This window comes from Ambystoma mexicanum, chromosome 5q, assembly GCF_040938575.1.
Source record: "Ambystoma mexicanum isolate Mex_15411 chromosome 5q, UKY_AmexF1_1, whole genome shotgun sequence".
In the NCBI taxonomy this organism is placed as follows: Eukaryota; Metazoa; Chordata; class Amphibia; order Caudata; family Ambystomatidae; genus Ambystoma; species Ambystoma mexicanum.
The window spans coordinates 476,683,376-476,707,804 of record NC_090933.1 but is presented as its reverse complement, the minus strand read 5'-3'; positions in this window follow the sequence as shown (position 1 = coordinate 476,707,804).

The following is a 24,429-nucleotide window of genomic DNA, read 5'->3' as shown; positions in this document are numbered from 1 at the left end:
TTCAAGTATGCCATGCAGAAGTCCTCCATCCCATTCAGAACCTGGTTTACCATCCGTTGAAACGTAGCAGGTGCATTCTTCAATCCAAAAGGCATTACCTTAAATTGGTATAAGCCAACGGGGGTCGAAAATGCAGTTTTCTCTTTGGCATGGTCTGTCAGGGCTATTTGCCAATAGCCTGACGTCAAATCAAATGTGCTGAGGAACTTGGCGGCGCCAAGTTTATCCACCAACTCATCTGTTCTTTGCAAAGGGTGGGCATCAGTCTTGGTGACTGCATTAAGAGCTATATAATCCACGCAGAATCTGAGCTCTTTAGATCCGGCCTTTGGTACTAACACAACTGGGCTAGACCATGGACTAGTAGAGGGCTCTATTACCCCGAGATCAAGCATCTTGCTGACCTCACCTTTGATGTGGGTTCGTACGTGTTCTGACATTCGGTATCCTCTGCTTTTGACTGGCAGACAGTCACCAGTGAGTATGTCATGCTGGCCCCAAGGGGTCAAGCCTGGCGAAAGCGAGAACAGAGAGGCAAACTGATTCAACATGGATTTGCACTCTTCTTGTTGCTCGGGTGTCAGATTGGAAGAGAGATTTACTCCTTCAATTTGTTCGTCCAAAGGCAAGCCCCTGAGGAGATCCGGAAGAGCTTCACTCTCTTCTTCTTCCTCGGATGATGCTAGAAGCAATGCTCCTACATCAGGTCGTGAGACATACGCTTTGAGTCGGTTGGTGTGGAAGACGGTCGGAGCCTCCTTGGGATTGCCCAAGTCCACCAGATAGTTAACCTCTCCGAGTTTACCCACAACTCTGAAGGGTACCATCCATTTGTCTTGCAAGGCCCTCTGCCTTGTTGGGATCATAACGAGAACAAGCTGGTCTTGAGCGAACTCAACCATGTTAGCCTTTTAATCGTGCCAGTGCTTGACCAATGCTTGTCCAGCTTTCAAGTTATCGCTTGCTTCTGTCATCATGTGCAACATTCTCCTCCGGAGACCTATCACGTAGTCAGTCACTCTGACTGGCTTGGGGGAAGGAGCACTCTCCAACCCCTCCTTAATAAAGGGCCAATGGACCTCTGACGGGATGACCACAGAGAAATTCGAAGGGAGAATAACCTACTCCCTCCTGAGGGACTTCTCTATAAGCAAAGAGAAGGCATGGCAGTAGAAGGTCCTACTTACGTTTAAGGGGTTCCTCTAAAGCACCTATCATGCTCTTCATGGTTCGGTTGAACCGTTCTACCAACCCATTGGTTTGTGGGTGGTAAGCTGTTGAGAACTTGTAAGTAACTCCACAGGTTTTCCACATGGCCTTCATGTAGTGGGACATAAAGTTTGACCCCCTGTCAGAGATTACTTCCTTAGGAAAACCGACCCTGGTAAAAATACCATGTAGGGCCTTAGCCACAGCCAGAGCTGTAACAGTCCACATAGGAATTTTCTCAGGATACCTAGTAGCATGGTCTACTACAACAAGTATAAACATGTTGCCTGAGGAGGTTGGAGGATCAAGGGGACCAACAATGTCAATCCCTACTCTCTCAAACGGGACTCCCACAACTGGGAGAGGCACTAAAGGTGCCAAATTCTTGGAGCCAACCTTACCAGAGGTCTGGCAGGTGTGGCAGCTCCTGCAGTGTTTTTCTACTTCGGCCCCCATCTTTGGCCAATAGAAGTAGAGAGATAGCCTTTCCTTAGTCTTCTTGAAACTCAAGTGACCAGCCAAAGGAATCTCGTGGGCTAACTGCAAGAACTGTGGTCTGTTCTCTTGGGGTACTACAAGCCGCTTGTAGTGTCCAGGTGCAGACTCGGTCGGTTCACTGTAGAAGAGGCCATCTTCCCAGTGCAACCTGTATTTCCCGGGCTCTTGCCCTTCAGCCTGAGCTTCTGCCTGGTGGCGAAGACCTTCCAGAGTTGGACATTCTCTCTGTCCCTTACTGAAGTCTGCCCTGCTGGGTCCACCTTCTGCCAGTAAAGACTGCATCTCAAGATGGTCAACAGGATCCAGATCTCCAATGAGTTCCTGGACTTCCATTAGCTCTTCTTCAGAGTCTAATTCAACCACACAGGGTTGTACCTCCCTCTTAGCCTCAGCTGGCGGTGGAGTTACGGGTGTAACTTTGGACAACTGCGGGGAAGTCCGTGTTGGCTGCACTGAAATGCTGGCTGCTGGTTTCGGGGTAGAAGTCTTAGGTTTCCCTTTCGCTTCTGATTTCTTCGAGACAGCGGCCGCCAATTCCAGTGGAGCAGGAGTGATCTCTTTCTTCATCATCTCCTGGAGAGTACCGCGCATGGTCCTCTCCCTTGCGGGTCTGGTTAGCTCCTGTAACCGTTTACTAGGAGGTCTGGGAGTATGCGATACAAGTCAGCGAGTTTTCAAATCGTTACCCAACAGTATGCGTCCTGGTACCTCACTCTGTATGCTGACAGGTATCTTCACAGTCATGTCGTTACACTGGATGAGAACTGGTAATTGGGGAAGCATCTGCACAGGTCCTCCAGCTAACCTGGTGAGGCGTTTGGGTTCCTTAGCAACATCCTCAGCCTGAAAAAACGATTTATCCACCACAGTTATGCTGGCCCCAGTGTCCCCAATGGCAGGAGTCTCCTGACCATTCACCTGGACACTGTCCTTATAATACTCTTTAGTATTATCGGGGATAGAATTATAGACATCTAAATTCTGTTGTTCCCACAACCCCAGAGATACTAAAGAAACGCTGGCTGAGACTCAAATGGGTTCGTCAGCTAGCAGTAGAAAGTTTCCACTTGCCATTTGGACTTCCTCCTCTGGAGCGAAGGCTAAGGAGACAAGCTGGACCCCTGAAGGTTTGCCCTTACATCTGGGATCTCCTTTCACGTGGTCAGTCGAGCCACAAACAAAGCATTTACCGAATGCTTTTTGGAATGGTGGCTTGCTCTGGCCTCCTTCCGGTTTGGCACCAGAAGACACACTATTCTGCTGCGGTTTTCCTTGTGGCTTACCCTTCTGGTTTTGTTTGGGGCCCTCTTTGGAATTTGAGTTATTCGAATTCTCTTTTGAGTCTTTTTTAGGCTGTTTTCCCTCATCCTTCTTCTGAGTTGCCCCAGAATCCTTATGAGTGGCCCTGTTGGCGACCCATAAGTCAGCAGCCTTAGCTAGCTTCCGGGAATCCAATTCCTTCGAATCAGCCAAGTGCTGTCTGAACTCAGGAGAACAGGCATCATAAATAGACTCTAACATAAAAAGATTCTTCATACCCTCATAAGTGTTCACTTTGTAACCCTTAATCCATCCCTCTAAGTTTTTCAACCCTTCACTCACCCAGGTAGCCCAAGGGGTACCATCATGCTTTTTTAGGGTTCTAAACCTCTCAAGATACTGGGAAGGGGTCTTCCCAAATCTAGCTATCAAAGCTAGTTTCACACTTTCGTAATCCGTCTTATCCGCCTCCCCCAACTCCATTACCACATCAGTCGCAACAGGGGGGAGCCTAGAGAACAACCAGGGAAGTAAATCATTCCCGGTGATATCCTGGAGCCCAGGATTGTACTCAAACAGTTTTAACCAATCCAATACATCCAATCTCGGTTCATACATACCCACTAATTCCTTCGGCATCCGGGGTCTTTTGGGACTGGAGCTCCTAGAGGAACCAGAGGAGAGAGAAGCATTTTCTATAGACAACTTTTTCATCTCTAACTCGTGATTAAGTTCTATTTCCCTGAGCCTCAACTCAGCTTGCTTCTGCTCAGCCTGGGCATTCATCCGTCTGAACTCGAGCTCTTGGTTTCTTTCAGATTGAGCCAAGAACTGTTTGTATTCTAATTCGAGCTTCATTTTTTCAAGTTCAAAATAAGCAGGGTTACATGTGGGACCTGGTATGGGCTCCGTAGGTACAGCTGGTAAGGCAGGTAGAGGGGCAGGGGAGACAGTTTCGTTAGCCTCTCCTTCCTCGTCAGCCTCTTCATCACTATCATCAGAATTATGATTTAGATCAACACCATCACTGTTATCTACATTTGCTGGAGAATTTGGTTCCTCTGAACCAGTACCCAGACTTTAGTTTTCCAGCAATCTCGCTATTAGTTCTAACTTCTTGCCTCTTACAGAAAGATTCTCTTGCCTACAGAGAGCTCGTAAACTCTCAGTAGTTTCACCCGACAAGGACTCTTGACTGTAAACTTCCATAGTAGACATGTTTTTGAAAGTTGCTTTTTAGTGCTAAGCTTTGTGGTTAGTTATCCTAAAGTGTGGAAAAGCACTCTAAACTGTATACTCGATACAAATCCCACCGCTGTACACCAGTGTTAGGCGGAAACCTGTGCAGTTCCCTCTGGGACCACTGCAAAAGATTTAGGACTACAGGTGTTTGGCAGTAAACCCACTTGGTGGCAGTCTGTACCACACAGATTCACTTGGTAGCTGTGGCTGAGCAGTCAGACTTCCCTCAGAGAAGAGTTAGGCAGTATGTGGAGTATACAATATAGGGCAATCTACACAGTAGAACAAGCAAACACAGAACAAGGCTTCGGTGTAAAGATATAAAGGTATTTATTTATAACAACACATCTATGGAAAACAATCTGGCACTAATAAGGAAAACAACTTCAATCACAATTACTATACGAAGAAAAAGATCAATCCCTCTAACAATAGTTTGACAAGTCTAGGTGCACTGGCATCACTTATTTGCAGACAGAGGTGTATGCTTTAACCTAGATGGTACTCTAGTATTCATTAGGACGGGAGAGAAAAATAAGGCAGGTTATGAAATCAACTTGGTACCAATACTTTTCGGACAAATGCAAGGCAAGTAAGGCAGGGTCTACTGCAGATCACAAAGCTCAGAGGCCAGGCCCACTCGGAGAGAGGCAAGGCGATATGTCCCAAAAAGTGTCTCAGTGGAAATGCGCTTCGAGTCTTTATCGCAAAATTGTTATGGAAAGATTGGACCAGTTCAGAACAACACGTTAAAGAAAGCTTGGATGCAACCCAATGGAAAGGCGAGGATTAAGACACCTCAGTCGATCCGGCAGAAAGGGAAGCCAGGCGGACACGGTACCTTGTTTGTGGAGAGACAGCTCCGGCGGGGGCAGTTGTTCCTGGTGGTGGATGCACGTCGGGTCTTTGCCAAGAGTAGAGATTATCTCGTCGTCGAAGAAAAGTGAAGTCCGGTGCACCACCAGGGAAGAGACCAGCCGCGGAGTGCTCCGTCACAAGGCACCACCTTTTGGTCGCGGTACAGGGGTAGTGGCTATCCGGTTGCCAAGGTGCTCTGCATGAGCAATTCGACCACTGCGTCCTGGAGCGAAGAAAAAGCAAAGGGGACTGGTTGTTCCCACCTGTCAGGGGAAGAGACTCTCTGGCAGGGAGATCTCCTCTGTCATCGGGAAGTGGTGAGTCGGTTCCGCAGGGCTCCACCGGAGGTGTCGTCATTGCAGGTCGGCTCAGCTTTACCCTCGTCAGATTCTTAGGTCCTGTGGCGACTTCTGAAGATCCAGTCCCAAAAGCCCTGCTTTTATGCAGAAAACCCCCATTCATTCAGCCTAGCTGTCACTCAAAACATGCTAAGTGGTGAGCGGGGTGGCTTACCACTTGGGCCAATCACACTAGAGTGCGACCAGAGTTGGCAAGGCAACTCGGTCCAGGGTGCCTAAACCCCCTCCCACACCACTGTGGTAACCCAGACAGAATGGCACCACTTTGGAGTGTCTCTGTACAGAAGCCCGCCAAAAGTGGAACAAAGGGCTCAACCTTTGGTGTAGGAGTCACAGAGTCGAACACAGATGCCATTTTAAAAACCGAGTTCTGGCAGAAAATACCATCCGATAGACTTATTTAAGATAAGTAAACCGGTGGTATGTTAGAGATTAACGAGGAAAAGTATCAATCTCCAACAATGGGAAGAATCCCATAGGGTTGTATTCGGGGTCGAACATAACAAGTAGTTTCCACTGCCACCAGCCAAAACTCGACGAGGGGGGACGGGACAGTGCCCCCTCGAATAACAGACCCAGGAGTAATCGAATTACCCCTACTAGTACGTCCACAATAGGATGGTTTGTACTAGTTCTGTTAGTAAATTTAGGTCTAGTAAAGCCAATGGTGACTTTACATGCCCGGGGAGGCAGTAGTCAGTCCCCGTGTATGGAGTCTATGATGGAGGTCCGCTAGGACGCCCCAGTGCTACGGCACGGAGGGTGCAGTGTAACACACATAGCAAAACATATGAGACCCTATGGAGTAAAAGACCCCATAGCCCATAGAACACATTGACATTCAAAGGAATTACACACATTCATGTCCAACAGGGGGAGAAAAAGAGTCTCACTCTTGGCAGGATGAAAAAAACAAACTCCAGAAATCCAGCAAAGCTGCTGGGGGACTCACTAGGTTAGGAAATTCAGCCTAAACAGAGAATTCTCCCTAACACCCTGCACCCCCAGCCCCCAGGGGCACCCTCCACCAGGCCCCCACACATGTCTCCCATCACCCCCACCCCCCAGCAGTGCAGGGGCACCCTCCACCAGGCCCCCACTCATGTCTCCCACCACCCCCACCCCCAGCAGTGCAGGGGCAGCCTCCACCAGGCCCTCACTCATTTCTCCCATCACCCCCACCCCCAGCAGTGCAGGGGCACCCTCCACCAGGCCCCCACTCATGTCTCCCACCCCCCCTCACCCCCCAGCATTGCAGGGGCACTCTCCACCAGGCCCCCACTCATGTCTCCCATCACCCCCACCCCCCGGCAGTGCAGGGGCACCCTCCACCAGGCCCCCACTCATGTCTCCCACCCCCCACCCCCCAGCAGTGCAGGGGCACCCTCCACCAGGCCCCCACTCATGTCTCCCATCACCCCCACCTCCCAGCAGTGCAGGGCACCCTCCACCAGGCCCCCACTCATGTCTCCCAGCACCCCCATCCCCCAGCATCCAGGGGCACCCTCCACCAGGCCCCCACTCATGTCTCCCATCACCCCCACCCCCCAGCAGTGCAGGGGCACCCTCCACCAGGCCCCCACTCATGTCTCCCACCACCCCCACCCCCCAGCAGTGCAGGGCACCCTCCACCAGGCCCCCACTCATGTCCAACTCATGCCTCCCTGCACCCCCACCCCCAGCATCCAGGGGCAGCCTCCACCAGGCCCCCACTCATGTCTCCCTGCACCCCCACCCCCCAGCAGTGCAGGGACACCCTCCACCAGGCCCCCACTCATGTCTCCCACCACCCCCACCACCCAGCAGTGCAGGGGCACCCTCCACCAGGCCCCCACTCATGTCTCCCATCACCCCCACCCCCCAGCAGTGCAGGGCACCCTCCACCAGGCCCCCACTCATGTCTCCCAGCACCCCCACACCCCAGCATCCAGGTGCACCCTCCACCAGGCCTCCACTCATGTCTCCCATCACCCCCACCCCCCAGCAGTGCAGGGGCACCCTCTACCAGGCCCCCACTCATGTCTCCCACCACCCCCACCCCCCAGCAGTGCAGGGACAGCCTCCACCAGGCCCCCACTCATGTCTACCACCACCCCCATCCCCAAGCAGTGCAGGGCACCCTCCACCATGCGCCCACTCATGTCCAACTCATGTCTCCCTGCACCCCCACACCCCAGCATCCAGGGGCAGCCTCCACCAGGCCCCCACTTATGTCTCCATGCACCCCCACCCCCCAGCAGTGCAGGGGCAGCCTCCACCAGGCCCCCACTCATGTCTCCCACCACCTGCACCCCCCAGCATCCAGGGGTACCCTCCACCAGGCCCCCACTCATGTCTCCCACCACCCCCATCCCCCAGCAGTGCAGGGCACCCTCCACCAGGCCCCCACACATGTCTCCCATCACCCCCACCCCCCAGCAGTGCAGGGGCACCCTCCACCAGGCCCCCACTCATGTCTCCCACCACCCCCACCCCCCAGCAGTGCAGGGGCAGCCTCCACCAGGCCCCCACTTATGTCTACCACCATCCCCACCCCCCAGCAGTGCTGGGCACCCTCCACCAGGCCCCCACTCATGTCCAACTCATGGCTCCCTGCACCCCCACCCCCCAGCATCCAGGGGCAGCCTCCACCAGGCCCCCACTCATGTCTCCCTGCACCCCCACCCCCCAGCAGTGCAGGGGCATCCTCCACCAGGCCCCCACTCATGTCTCCCACCACCCCCACCCCCCAGCATCCAGGGGCACCCTCCACCAGGCCCCCACTCATGTCTCCCACCACCCCCACCCCCCAGCAGTGCAGGGCACCCTCCACCAGGCCCCCACACATGTCTTCCATCACCCCCACCCCCCTGCAGTGCAGGGGCACCCTCCACCAGGCCCCCACTCATGTCTCCCACCACCCCCACCCCCCAGCAGTGCAGGGGCACCCTCCACCAGGCCTCCACTCATGTCTCCCACCACCCCCACCCCCCGGCAGTGCAGGGCACCCTCCACCAGGCCCCCACTCATGTCCAACTTATGTCTCCCTGCACCCCCACCCCCCAGCATCCGGGGGCAGCCTCCACCAGGCCCCCACTCATGTCTCCCTGCACCCCCACCCCCCAGCAGTGCAGGGGCAGCCTCCACCAGGCCCCCACTCATGTCTCCCACCACCCCCACCCCCCAGCATCCAGGAGCACCCTCCACCAGGCCCCCACTCATGTCTCCCACCACCCCCACCCCCAAGCTGTGCAGGGCACCCTCCACCAGGCCCCCACACATGTCTCCCATCACCCCCACCCCCCAGCAGTGCAGGGGCACCCTCCACCAGGCCCCCACTCATGTCTCCCACCACCCCCACCCCCCAGCAGTGCAGGGGCACCCTCCACCAGGCCCCCACTCATGTCTCCCATCACCCCCACTCCCCAGCAGTGCAGGGCACCCTCCACTAGGCCCCCACTCATGTCTCCCACCACCCCCACCCCTCAGCATCCAGGGGCACCCTCCACCAGGCCCCCTCTCATGTCTCCCATCACCCCCACCCCCCAGCAGTGCAGGGGAACCCTCCACCAGGCCCCCACTCATGTCTCCCACCCCCCCACCCCCCAGCAGTGCAGGGGCAGCCTCTACCAGGCCCCCACTCATGTCTCCCACCACCCCCACCCCCCAGCATCCCGGGGCACCCTCCACCTGGCCCCCACTCAAGTCTCACCGCACCCCCACCCCCCAGCATCCAGGGGCACCCTCCACCAGGCCCCCACTCATGTCTCCCAGCACCCCCACCCCCCAGCATCCAGGGGCACCCTCCACCAGGCCCCCACTCATGTCTACCACCACCCCCACCCCCCAGCAGTGCTGGGCACCCTCCACCAGGCCCCCACTCATATCCAACTCATGTCTCCCTGCACCCCCATCCTCAAGCATCCAGAGGCTGCCTCCACCAGGCCCCCACTCATGTCTCCCTGCACCCCCAACCCCCAGCAGTGCAGGGGCAGCCTCCACCAGGCCCCCACTCATGTCTCCCACCACCCCCACCCCTCAGCATCCAGGGGCACCCTCCACCAGGCCCCCACTCATGTCTCCCATCACCCCCACCCCCGAGAAGTGCAGGGGAACCCTCCACCAGGCCCCCACTCATGTCTCCCACCCCCCCACCCCCCAGCAGTGCAGGGGCAGCCTCTACCAGGCCCCCACTCATGTCTCCCACCACCCCCACCCCCCAGCATCCAGGGGCACCCTCCACCTGGCCCCCACTCAAGTCTCCCAGCACCCCCAACCCCCAGCATCCAGGGGCACCCTCCACCAGGCCCCCACTCATGTCTCCCAGCACCCCCACCCCCCAGCATCCAGGGGCACCCTCCACCAGACCCCCACTCATGTCTACCACCACCCCCACCCCCCAGCAGTGCAGGGCACCCTCCACCAGGCCCCCACTCATATCCAACTCATGTCTCCCTGCACCCCCACCTCCAAGCATCCAGAGGCAGCCTCCACCAGGCCCCCACTCATGTCTCCCTGCACCCCCAACCCCCAGCAGTGCAGGGGCAGCCTCCACCAGACCCCCACTCATGTCTCCCACCACCCCCACCCCCCAGCAGTGCAGGGGCAGCCTCCACCAGGCCCCCACTCATGTCTACCACCACCCCCACCCCCCAGCAGTGCAGGGCAGCCTCCACCAGGCCCCCACTCATGTCTCCCTCCACCCCCACCCCCAGCATCCAGGGGCAGCCTCCACCAGGCCCCCACTCATGTCTCCCTGCACCCCCACCCCCCAGCATCAAGGGGCAGCCTCCACCAGGCCCCCACTCATGTCCAACTCATGTCTCCCTGTACCCCCACCCCCCAGCATCCAGGGGCACCCTCCACCAGGCCCCCACTCATGTCCCCCAGCCAACATGTCACCACAATGTAGATCCCTGGCCCTTATGGTCAGCCTCCAAATGCCAAACACCCACCTGAGTATTGCATCCACCCACTTAGAAATGGCAAAAACAGGATAGAACCCCAATTGCAAGTTTGGAAATTGACACATGTCCCTCACATACACCCAATGGGTGTCAGTGAATGTCAAAACCCATATCATGATATGCATGAAACCAATGAGATGATACTACACATTGAAGTTTGAAGAAAAAATATGTATTAAAAGCAACATAAATTGAATCAAAAATAAACAAACAATAATGGAAATTAAAAAAAAAAAAACAGCAGGTCCGTGAAATAATGCAAAACCACAAATCATAATGCAAAGGAAAGGTGTCCAAAGTCACAGTCCAAAAAAGTAAATCAAATGGAAAATTAAAATCGAAAACCATTGCTCCATGGGGAAATCATAAAAAAAATTGAAAATCCAAAAGTCAACTATATACAGATAAACAATCCAGGGTCCATGATCCCAACCGAAGAAATGAAACCTATCTAATAACACTACCTAAAAAAAAAAACTATATACAAAAATGTGCCTATTGTCCAAAAGGTCCAAAAAAAATGCAAAACCAAAGGAAATCTAACACTAACTACAGAACTATTTACAAGGACAGCGGGCTAGTCCGACGGCTCACTTCGGGATGTTCCGGGCCAGGGCATCATCGAACTCCTGCTCAATGTCCCGGAGGCGGTCCTCCTCCATGGCCCCGAGGGTCCGCAGGGCCGTCCACATGTTCACCCCAAACTCCCTGCGGATTGCCTTGAGGCACTCGGCCCGCCTCAGGGCCCTCCGCATGGAGTTCTCCGCCCTGACCATCGTGAGCCGTGCCTCTTCCGCCCGCTGCCGCTCCGCATCTATGGCGTGGCCCAACCGCTGCCACACGGAAGACACTTCCCGTCCTGGGTCCTCCTGCCCTCCGGCCGATGCCTGCCCCTCCGATGTCGAAGGCCCCGAGCCATCATGGCTCCCACCACGTTGCTGCTGCTGCTGTGCCTCTGTCCGTGCACTGCCTCCTGCTGCCTGCACATCCTCAACTGGCTGGGGTGCAGTCGTTGCTGTGGCCACTCCTGCTGGACGTCCGACTCCCGACTGTGGCAGGGATGCCTCCTCCACCAGCCTGGCTGCACCGTCAGAGGCAGCTCCACAGGGCACCCAGGTGACTGATGGGTGGGAAGATGGCACGGAGGACGACTGGCACATAGGGGGTTCAGTTGAGGAGGGGGTCATAGCAAGCCCCATCAAACGGAGGAATCCGGCCTGGGTGACCTGTCCCAGTAGGCCGACGCGGTCAACGAGCCATTCAAGATGACGTGCAGTCTCCTCATGAAAAGATTGCAGGTCACCTCACATGGCCCGTTGACGCAACGCCACACCAGTCAGGACAGGCTCAACCCGGACCCGGATAGTAACATCCGCAGGCAGAGGAAGGCCAGTTGTCGTGAGTTCATCCCATGCCTGAAAACGGGTTTGGACGTAGGCATCCCTGCTGGTGCAAGATGATGCAGTGACAGGATCAGGGACAGGATTGCACACAGGCATCTCCGCGGTGACCTGTGCTGCCTCCTGTCCCTGGTCCTGCACTGCACCACTAGCACCAGTGGAATCCCCACCTCCAGACCCCGTCTCTGTTGCTTGCACGGCCTCCTCCTCCACCAAACCCCCCACCAACCTGGATGACTCCGTGCCATATTCCCCCGTTGGGCCCTGTGGGATCCCAGCTGCCCCTTCTGCTGCCGAGGAGTCCAACTCCGCCTCTTGGACCTCCCCCTGGCAGCTGCGGCCTGGGACGCGGCACCGGACTCCTCACTCCCCGACGAGATCACAACCTGGGAGGGGAGCCGGGCCTCACATCTCCGGCTGGCGGTGCGATCCCCGCCGCTGTGCTCCACAGCACCTTCTCCGCCCTCTTCATCAGTTGACGGCTGCAGACAGGGAGAAATAAAACACAAGCATCAGGGCACTATACAATGGACACATACACACATGACAGTTGCACATGAGTGGCATTGGCAAACCTCAGACATGGCATCACAATTGGCAACACACATGTCATTTCAACTTGCACACATGAGCCATACCACAGCCACATCGCAACTGCCAGCACCATCCATACACATACAACAGCATGAGCAGGCAAAGGTGAGCCAGACATCACATGCAACACAGGGAGTGCACTACACATGCACACACACCACCACACTTGCATGCATGTGTACACCTCAGCCAACTGTCGCAGTGTTCAGATGGGCATCCATGTCACATCTGCCAATCAGGCTTCCACATCCCGCTGTCACATGCATCCATGTTGCATCACTGTAGCACCCTTGTCAAATACACACACATGCACATGTACACAGTACTGATACATGCAGCTGAAAACAACATACATGTGTGACATCACGAACATGCCTACTTACATACACATTCATCCAAACATGTGTGCCCACACAACTGCATTTGGCATGCAAGCCTACACACACAAGCACCATCCATGTCTCACACATGACAGCCCTCGCATGTGTTAGCCTCACGGCCCTGTACACCCCCACCCATACTCGGCCCCATACAAACAGATGTGCAACCGGCACACTACTGGCACATCACCACACACACAGCTTACAATCATGATGCATGTACACTTACCGCTCGACTCCAGACGGGTCTGCCTCTCAAGGACCTGGGCATGGAGTGCTGGGGATATGCGGTCCAGGACCCTCATCTGATCTTCCGACAAGTGGCCTCGGCGCCCCTTAGCATCCGCTGCCTTCAAGAGGTGCCGGGCCTTGTTCAGGGTCCTGGACCTGAAGTCCTCCCAGCGCTTCTTGACATGTTGGAAGTCGTGGACTGCCACCCCGTGCGCGTTGATGGCAGTCAGGATGTCCGTCCAGATCTGAGTCCGTCCTTCCTTGTCAGCTCACACACTTCCGAAGAGGGCATCATACTGCCCCAGGACTTGCTCCACCAGGACACCAACTTCCCTGTCACTGAAGCTGGTGCCCCTCTGCCTCTCTGGCCGGGGGTTGTCAGTGGTGCCAGATGTTGCAGTGCCCGACATGACAACCCCAGAGGCAGGAGTGGGTGGGCAACTGGGTCCTGGGGCTGGGCTGTGGAGCGATGGAATCCCAGTCGGGAGTCTTCGGTTCCAGCAGGGGTGGTCACAGCAACAGCACCCCTGGCTGATGTGCAGGCAGCAAATGGCAGGGCATGTGGGCAGCAGGCAGTCAGGCAGCAGCAGATGGCAGGTGGGAGCGTGCTCGGGACTCTGGGGGGCAGTAAATCGGCTTTCTGGGCAGGAGCGTGGTCTTCCGTGTGCTTACGCGTGGCCAGCTTGATACAGAGTGATTTGGCACATGAAAATCCTGCACGTCTGCGTGTAATTCGAGGAAAGGCCCTTAGCGCGTAAGCGCGTCTGCACGCATACGCAATTTCATTGGCCCAAAGGCCCCCATGCGCAGCTATGACGTCACGCGCATGGCCGTAGAGAATGGCGCGTGTAAAAAAAAAGATACACGTCCGAGTGTCAAAGCGTGTAATTGGTGGAAATGGCCTCATCGCGTATGCGCGTCTGTGACGTGTGTATAAAAGGTACGTGTAGAACGCCATTTCCTTGTACGTGCTTTTCGTGGAGAGCGAGTGGGTGAAATCTGTACTTCTTGTCGGTTCACAGGCGATTTACTTCATGGCGTTTCAAGTTCGTACTCCATGTTACCTCTGACAGCTTTTTCTCTTTTCCTCTTTTTCCTGGGCCTGTTTCCTCAAACAGCGTTCCCTTCTACTGTTGTCCTGTCTCCTCAGACAGCGTACAATTTTTCTTTTGGCAGGGGTGTTGCCAACGCGCACACGCGCATATTTTTCATGCTTTTGTTCCTGGCAGACGGTGAGTCGCGCACGTATTTATCATCTGTGCTTGCCCCGTGTGTCGAATATCCCTTCAGAGGTCATTCTAGGCTGCGTGTGACATGTATACGTTCATTCTTGTGTTTCTGGGTGCCACAGCGTAGTGCAGGTTTATTTTTCCACACACGTGGTCTAGGAGGGATTGCGTGTACCTTACTTCCCTTTTTTGGGGTGCCTGTGCGTTGCGTGACCCGTCATCCTTCCCCAGGGGTGACATACAGCCTTGCTAGAGCACTAGGGTACGATTACCACCTGGTACCCAACCCCTTTGACCCCCAATTGCCCAGGGCAATAGTTCACATCGACTCCCATACACACAATAACATCAGTGCCATGGCTGGGAGGCGAACAAGCCGTAAGGGTGGCAAAGGTGGCCGAGCCCCAAGTGGTGGCCGTGGTGGATCCGGTAGGGGACGTGGCCGTGACTTGCAGGGTGCCCCTAGCCCCCCATGTGTGGAGGAGCAGTCAGGGACACCCATGCCCCCCCCCGGTTGAGGGTAACGTGGCTGACACCATCCATGCTCAGCCCTTGTTGGACCAGCCCACTGTGGAACCAGACCTGGCACAGGGTGACTCCATGGCTGACTTCCAAAGATAACTTGTGCCCGATGGAAAGACAGGCATTAAAAGACCTACAAACAAACAAACTTTTCATAATAAAACCTGCAGATAAAGGAGGAGGAATAATCTTATGGAATAAAAACGCATACAATGAGGAAATCAGATTACATCTACAAGACAAGAAATTTTACAAACCTCTACAAGGCGATCCAACATCGTGCCTGAAAGAGGAAATATCGAGCCTAATGTAACATGCAGAATCCGAAGGGTGGATAGATCACGATGAGAAGTGCTTTCTAATTAATACCAATCCAACTATTCCAGCATTCTACCTACTCCCAAAAGTACACAAAAACAGTACAACACCCTCGGGGAGACCAATAGTTTCGGCAATAGACTCGATCCTCGAACCTTTGTCAATTTACGTTGATTGGTTCCTCAGACCCTTTGTATCGCAAATGAAATCGTATGTTAAAGACACGACGAGCATGATAAAGATTGTAGAAAATATAACTACAGAACAAGGAGACATCCTAGCAACACTAGATGTGGTTGCTCTATATACCAGCATTCCGCAGCTCGAATGTTTAAAAGTACTGGAACAATACTTGAACCAACGAACTATGAACACTAAGACAGTTCCCACCCCCTTTATCCTTGAATGCGCAAGATTGGCGCTTATGGAGAACCATTTCATTTGTGGAGATGCCTTCTACAACCAAAGACATGGGACCAGCATGGGCGCAATGTTTGCCCCAGATATTGCCAACTTATATATGGACTCTGTAGAGACAGAGTCCATTTATCACACTGATAACCCCTTCAAAACAAACATCATCGCATGGTACAGGTACATTGATGATTGTTTTTTAGTATGGAGAGGTTCAAACTCACTCCTGCTGGAATTCCAAGGATGGTTAAATCAATGTAATATAAACATCAAGTTTACCATGTGACACAATACAAAGACCATTCCTTTTCTGGATTTAGAAATCAGAATAGAGACAGATGGCTTTCTAACCACCAGCCTATATCGGAAAAAAACGGATAAAAATACACTTCTTGAATATAAGAGCTACCATCCAGCAAGCCTAAAGGCCAACCTTCCGATAGGCCAATTCCTAAGAGTACGTCGCAACTGCACGAATCTAGATGACTACAGGACACATGGCAAACAACTCAAAAAACGTCTGGAACAAAGAGGATATCAGCAAAAGTATGTAAACGTGGCATACAAAAGTGCGAAAAATAAAAATCGAGAAACATGTCTAAATCCGCCAAATAAAACAACTGTGGAAAAAATGACATGTATCACAACCTTCACTCCGATTAGCCACAAGTTACGCAAACTAGTCCTAAAGAACTGGCATATTATAAAAACCGAGGACTTTAATCCAGTACCCCCAAGATTTGCGTTTAAAAGACAGAAGAATCTGAAGGACAACTTGGTCCATACATACCCTCAAGTAAAAAAAGCAGAATCACAGAATACTCTCTGGGACCTTCCACCGGTAACAGGACATTTTAAATGTGGTATGTGTTCGGTTTGTTCACTCACGAAAAATATGAAAAGTGTAAAATTGAAAGAAAGAATCTGGCAATTTAGATCATTCACAAACTGCAATTCACAATGAGTAGTATATGCGATTCAATGCCCATGCCAACTTCTGTATATTGGGAAAACAAAAAGACACATTAAAGTACGCATAGGGGAACATCAGACTAACATCAGGAATCAAACACTTAATAAACCCCTTGTTGCCCACTATCTCCTCCTAAAACATAAACCATGTGAAATATTCAGGTTTATCATTCAAACAGTTGACATTTCGAACAGAGGTGGAGACCGTGACTTGGCTCTGTGCAAATGTGAACAAAAGTGGATTTTTGACTTGGATACAGTGAAAAATGGTGTAAATTCATCAGTTGAGTGGGGCATTTTTTTCTGAGGAGAACGTTTTGAGTCTGTATGGCCTTTTTTCATATGTTTTTTCAACTACAACAAATACACGGGCTGCACCTTATGAAAACATTTTTTACATGTGTGTTTATGTATCATTTCATTTCACTCCAACGAATAAAGCATAATCACATATCATCGAGACCTCTCAAATGAGGAGTATCCACCATCTTGCTCACACCTTCCAAGATGGCCGCATGCGATACCAAGAAAGAAATAGGCATTTTTTAACACGTACGTGGCAGTCACATGACATGCAAACACTGAAGTAATATAATCCCCTCCTTCGCGGTACCAAATTCAAACGAGTTGGTTTGACCGCGTCAAAACTGAGAGGAGCTGCACTGCGATGAGAAAAGATCGTCCCACTGAATCATTCAGAAGGTAAACAAAATTAAATCGCCGAAGATTCGGTGTGTCTCTTCTTAAACTTAAAAATAACAACGGAATTTCGCTAACAAACGAGTGGAGTATAGTATACTAAAGCTAATGTGGGGATTATTTCTCCTAACGTTGGCTCTATCCCATCTGTCCCTACAGGTCTTTGGAATAGAAAAATACGGCACCCCTAGGAAATTACATACAGGGGAAACGTGTAACTGTGAAAACAACCAGTGCCAAACCGAATTACACGACTTCGGTATAAAACTATCAGGTCAGTAAATAATGAAGATGACTTTTGTGCTTGGAAACATCAATATGTACAAACGCAACAATGATTCGTCAAAATTTCAATACATGAATTGTGTCCGTAGGTTTGAAGTCCGAATTATTTCGACGAAATGACCAACCACTAAGCTCAAACAAGATAAAAGCAATTCACTGTACGACGACATACAGGGAATGGAAGTGAACCCACCTGTCGCTACAAATAAAACTAAATATCTTGAGTCCGACTATAAAAGCATACAAAGGTCAGTGCCAAGTGGGAATGTGGAGAAGTTTGTATCCATGTCGCACAAACTTTTACCAGAAGAGCTTTTAATGTGAGTTGAGTTCTAGACGAAACACTAACACAAATTCCATATTTCCATTCCCTACAGCACTGGAAAATAGCGTGAATACCTGGGGTTTTCTGAACTTTTGTCATTTTGAAAAACAACATCTCGTCCTGAAGAGGGCCACAATTAAAACAGCAGAACACCAGGGATGGTGTTGATGCAAACTGTGTGCCGAACATATGTAGACATCCTGACACTAAAATAAATGTGTTTTTTTGCAGCGTTAAAATTTCTATGCTGTACATTTAATGTCTTGGTTTCCCCAAACTGAACAAGGAATTTAACAATTGAATTGCAAAGTGTCTTATCAGAATTGTCACTTTACTAACCCTAGACACCACGAGCAGAATATGTGTGCGTTTTTTATGGACTTTTTAATTTCATGTATTTCTTTCTAAGTCTGGAGGTGTCTTGTGGAAAGCACCGACTACTTATAAAAGTGTATAACTTAATCTATTAACATTTGTGTTTTTACTTTGACTGCTCTCTGAACAATGAAATGCTTCTATGCGACTTCTAGATAGATAAGAAACATATCTATCAAAAAATCCCTTTGTCCCTGTTCCCTTGCAAGGCGGACGAAAAGAGGGGTAATTGAGCTTTTGTTACTTTGTTTCCCTTTAGAACCAAGTCCCATTGTTAGCTCAATCCCCCTTTAACAAAAAATTGGGACTTACCCTCCTTTATACACTGACTTCCAGGTCAGCAGGTCTAGGCCACGTGCGCCGGTGCACGCTGGTGTCATCAGGCCACGTGGATCAGGGGCAGCTAGGTCATCTGCTGCCCCACGTAGGCAGGCTGGGGAGGCTGCAAGGGCAGCTGCGGCTCCATCCATCCCACCTCTCACACACCCAGCCAGGACAGTGTCGGTCCAAGTCCATCATGCTGACATTCCCCCTGACACCATCACACTTGAGCTAATGCCTGCACCAACTCCCATGCTCAGTGTGCAATCCCACACTCCTAGTACAGAGTCCACCGGGGCTCCTGCACCTAGTGTCCAGAGCGGCGTAGGACACTCAGGATCCCCACCACCTTCCAAGCGGAAGAGGAAGAGTGCTCGTCCAGTAGAGGCTGATGCCCCAGACACGGCTACACAGTCCGGCCCGTCAAGGAAGCCCAGCTTCAATGAGGCCGAACTGAATGCACTTGTAGAGTATGTGTCCGCACATGACCGCGAAATGGTGATTGTTGCAGGATCCAAGACCACACCTGCACAACGTCAGGCACACTGGCAGACCATCGCAGACATCATAAGTGCCCTTGGAATCGTGAGGCGCAAGGCTACTGAATGCTACAAGCGTTGGAATTACCTGAAGCGCAGGGCAAAGAATAAGCTGGCCTCAAGTAATGCCTCAACTCTAGTGACTGGAGGTGGGTCTCCAGCAGAGGACATAGAACTCACTCCACATGAGCAGGTTGTGCTGATACCTACGTCACGGAGGAACAGATCCAAGGCGTGGGAGAACTGGCAGATTACGAGGCATTGTCCGGTGAGTGCACATGCATGTGTGTGTCATCCACGTGCATGGTGTGTGTGGGAGGGCTTCTGTTTGGGTGCCAGGTGAGGGTGTGTGTGCCTGAGTGGTTTGGGTCACCCATGTGCCTCATCCAATACATTCTGCGCACCAGCATTTGGGTATAGCAGTATCCCTTCTGCCAACATTAGACATCCAGCCCAACACCACGCCAGTTGCCCTTGAAGTGTCATCTTGCCACAACATTGTTGCTTATTTTCCTCTGTTTATTCAGGCAGATTGTTTGCATACCACCACTTTTACTCGGCATGTCTCAGTCCTATTGTCACATGTCTGACATGGCTATGGTACAGTGGACAGGCTTTGTTTCATGGACATGATTTGTTTAGACATGTCCCTGTGCTATAGGACCATTTTGGACTGGCAGCTCCAGGTTAAACATTTGAACCATTTCAATGAAAAAATCAATTTCATGAGCAAACTGGACTGAATGAACAATTGGTGCCCTCCTCTCCCTCTTCACTTTATGGCTAGGGTATATGCCATCTGTGTGATGGCATGTGTATTTGACCTGCCAATCACTGGCCAATGTGTGATGCCACTGCTAGGCAGCATGCAGCAAATGTGTTCATCTTCCATCTTGCTGTCATCAATGTGTGCCATCTGCCTACCCTTCACACGCAGTGACGGTGCATGCATGGGAGGGTTTTAGTCATGTGGGACATGTGTCAATCAAGTACTGTTTCTATAGCCTCTCAGCCCTAATTGTGTGCCATAGTGTTAATGCCTGTTTCCATTTGTTTTCTTTTATGTCTTTGCAGGGGATGACGCACTTGATACTGCTGAGGTTGTGGAGATGTTGCAGACCCAGGAGGGGTCTGAGGCCCGACCGACTACAAGTGAGGGACGTGGTGTGGTGGTGGGTGAGAACCCACAACTGCTGCAGGTCGTGCTCTCAAGGGGTGTCTCTGGCTGCACCTCCCCCGAGCTGTATTCAGGTGTCGATTCGGATGAGACCTATGTGCCAACGCAGGTGAGTGTTCCTGGGAGGGATTCTGTTCTGTCCGACCCACCTGCACCAGGGTTTGAACCCTCAATGGGGATGTGAGTGTTGGCAGGTACGCCTTTGGTGGTTACGGATGCAGGGTCACACTCCGCAACATCTGATCCTGTTCCTGGGCCAGCAGATCAGAGGGGGAATGCAGTCCTGCAGCCTCAGGCAGTGCCGGCACAGCAAGGCGCAGTTCGCCTTGCCCCAGACAGGTGTGGTGCCCGCCGACATGGTGGCCGTACGCCACCTGGCAATAACGCATGGGAGCAATCCATATACGGTATGGCAACCCAACCGGCAGCATCATCAGAGATGATGGCCCAGGCCATGGATAGGGTGGCCACTTCCATTGTCCCCGCCGAAAGGCTGATGGAGCGACTACAGCAGGCAACAGACTCCATCTGCCACTCACACAAGGAGGACATGTTGGCGTCCGACAGGGAAAGGCGGGCGGCACTGGTGACTCTGCGGGAAGCCATTTCCATAGAGTCCCAGGGCCACAGGGAAGCCCTGAGGGTGGAACTCCTTCACCTCAGGACGACTCTTGTTGAGCTTGAGGCTTCAACAAACAGAAGGACAGAACAGCAGCTGGAGCGTCTCACACGTACGCTCTCAGCTGAGATGCAGGCAACTAGGGTGGAGGTCCGGGCATCCCGTGAGTTGTTGCATGGGGACCTATGCACAATTATCCTCCAGATCGAGACCTACCACACCCGCATGCTTGCTGCCATGGAGGAACAGACTAGGGCTTTGCGTGGGCTGCCTCCCATAGTGCCACCACCTCCTGATGCAGCTGCAGAGGGTGAGGAGAGCGACAGCAGTGATTCTCTCACAATAGGGTAGCCGTGTAGGCCATGAGCCCATGGAGGTGTTTTTTTTTCTGCAAGATCCACACAGGTGGGTTTTGGTGTGCACCCTGTCCTCGGACCTCCTGGGTGGCCTCCCCCAGCCCCCCGGGCCCATTAATGGCCATTTTTGATTTTTTTTCTTTTGTTTTTTGGACAGTGTGTTGCCTTGTGTGGCTCCCATGGGCATACACTGTATTGTGGCTGGGCACATGCAGGCTTGTCATGAATTTGGTTCAGATACTTGGGTTTGTGTGACACACACCCCTCCTGCTTCCCGTTTCCATGGGCTTGCAAAGGGTGTGCCCAAGTGACATTGACGTACATGGTGACGTTGGACTCCCATTCGATGTGTGGGCAGTCTGTAGTCAATACTGTGTATACATTCATAGAGCATATTGCTGTTGTATTGTACACTGCATGGTGTATTGATATGTGCATCTGCATCCATCTTATCCTCCTAATTTGCAGGTCCATTTCTCATGTCTTCACAAGGCGGTCCACCTTGGAACTGGAGTCCATGTTGTAAGCAGTGCACCTACACTCTTGCGTGGCGCTAACACTGTATACTTGGAAGTGTTCAAAGTGCTGGCATCATCAGGTAGTGAGGCTACCAATTTTTTAAGTCTGTAATGTCATGTTTAAGGTAGGTTGGAGGTTGTGTAGGTGATTAGTATTCTTGGGAAGTATTTGGTAATGTGTGTTGTAGGTCCTGCATTACTGTGAGCATTTCATGTGTGGCCATGTTTCCATTAGGGACACTGTAGTTGGTGACACTTGGGGCATGTTGTGGGGATTAATTTGTTTGCTCTCACATTGCATGACATGCCATGGTGTGTTGTGTGGCCGTGTCGGGGAGGGGTTGGGTGACATGACACTGTTCTCATGTAGTATTTTGCAAGTGGGTATTCATTTCTGCAGCATGGAAGTGTGTCTTTTGATGACACTGCTTTGGTGGTGTTTGTGTAGGTAGGGATGCACACATTGTGACACTTCCACATGAACAATCTCAGGCTGCTATGGTTCTGACAGTTGACTGTCCCTTTGTTCGTCATAATTGTCAGGTCGAGTCATCGTTGCTTATCAGATGGTATGTGCCAGGGCTGTGTGCACTCCACAGGGGTGTGATTTCTATGTGAAGTAATTAGCCACCAGCTGCGTACGGGCTGCCTCACCCCATGCCCTTTCCCCTCCCATGCGCAGCGGGCGTGCATGTGGTTGGGGATGTGGGGTCACCACCATGTCCACAGCCAGGCCCCGGCGTGTTGCAACATTGTGCAGGACACATGCTGCCACTATGATCCTGCACACTACTGGGGGCGCATATAACAGCTGCCCGCCAGAACGGTCAAGGGAGCGAAAGCGTGACTTGAGCACTCCGAATGTGCGCTCCACTATGCCCCGGGTTGCAATATGGGCTGTGTTGTATCTTACCTCAGGAGGCGGATGGGGTTCCGAATTGGCATCATCATGTGGGTGCTCAAAGGGTAGGCACTGTCCCCTGGTGAGGAGGTGATGGGTATCATTAGTGGGGTAGTGACATAACTCTGCATCTGACATGCATGCATGTGCAGTGGCATTTATACTCACCAAGCAGCCATGTATCGCCATGCCGCCCAGCTTCTAGGTCCCGGCCTAGGTAGATATTCGGTAAATTAAGCTGTCGTGGGTGGACCCTGGATAGTTGGCATATACTGAGGTGATGATTCCCTTGGCATTACATACTACCTGCACGTTGATGGAATGCCAGTGCTTGCGGTTCCTATAGATGTGCTCAGATGCCCTGGGGGAACGTAGTGCCACATGAGTGCAGTCAATGGCACCTAGCACTTTGGGGAATTGTGCCACACCGTAGAAATCCAGGGCGGCAGCCTGCTTTTCTGCAGGTGTCCTGGGCAGGTATATGTGCCTACGGACTGATGGGCGTACAGTGATGATGTTCAAGATCTGGTGTAGGCAGCGCGACTGCGTGGCCTGTGACACCCCACCCACTATGGCACTTGTCCGCTGAAATGATCCTGTGGCCAAGAAGTGCAGTACATTGAGGACCTTCTCCAGGGGGCTGAGTGCTTGGCAGCACAGGGTGGGTGATGTGAGGTCATCCTCCCACTCACTGACCAGGTCGAGTATTATGTGTGGTGGAAACCTGTACCTCCCATACACCTGGTCATCAGGCATCCCAAAAAGGCTGGTTCTGGGAGTGAAAATTCGGGCCCTCACTTTCCTACTCCTCCTCCTTTGGTAACCCATGGCCACTGCTGCTAGGAACGGTATATTCATCCTGCCGTCTGAGCTTGTTTGTTGCTTGCGCGCACTTTTATGCTGCGCGGGTCAACGTACGCCTGCTTCATGCTGGCGTACGTGTTTCAGGATTGGACCATTTATTTTTTGGCGCGTTGTAGGCAAACATGTGAATCTTTCCGCCCACCCCAGGAATACACGTAACATGCTCTCCCAGGCCCAGTCGCGAGTAAATATCCCCGCCCACCCCTGGAATACACGTACCCCACTCTCACAGGCTCAGTCGCGTGTGGAAGTTCACGCGCACCACGAAATACACATACCCAGAGCAATCGCGTGTGGAACTTCCCACAAACCCCTTAATACACATAGCCTGCTGGTATCGCGTGTGGAAGTTCATGCGGACCCATAATACACGTACCCTGATGGTATCGCATGGGAGACTACCCGCGCACCCCAGGAATACACGTACCCAGGCAAATCGCACGGCTGGGGGGTGGGGGTGGTGGGAGACATGTGTGGGGGCCTGGTGGAGGGTGCCCTGCACTGCTGGGGGGTGGGGGTGGTGGGGGACATGAGTTGGACATGAGTGGGGGCCTGGTGGAGGGTGCCCCTGCATTGCTGGGGGGTGGGGGTGGTGGGAGACATGTGTGGGGGCCTGGTGGAGGGTGCCCTGCACTGCTGGGGGGTGGGGGTGGTGGGAGACATGTGTGGGGGCCTGGTGGAGGGTGCCCTGCACTGCTGGGGGGTGGGGGTGGTGGGGGACATGAGTTGGACATGAGTGGGGGCCTGGTGGAGGGTGCCCCTGCATTGCTGGGGGGTGGGGGTGGTGGGAGACATGTGTGGGGGCCTGGTGGAGGGTGCCCTGCACTGCTGGGGGGTGGGGGTGGTGGGAGACATGTGTGGGGGCCTGGTGGAGGGTGCCCTGCACTGCTGGGGGGTGGGGGTGGTGGGAGACATGAGTTGGACATGAGTTGGGGCCTGGTGGAGGGTGCCCCTGCACTGCTGGGGGGAGGGGGTGGTGGGAGACATGTGTGGGGGCCTGGTGGAGGGTGCCCCTGCA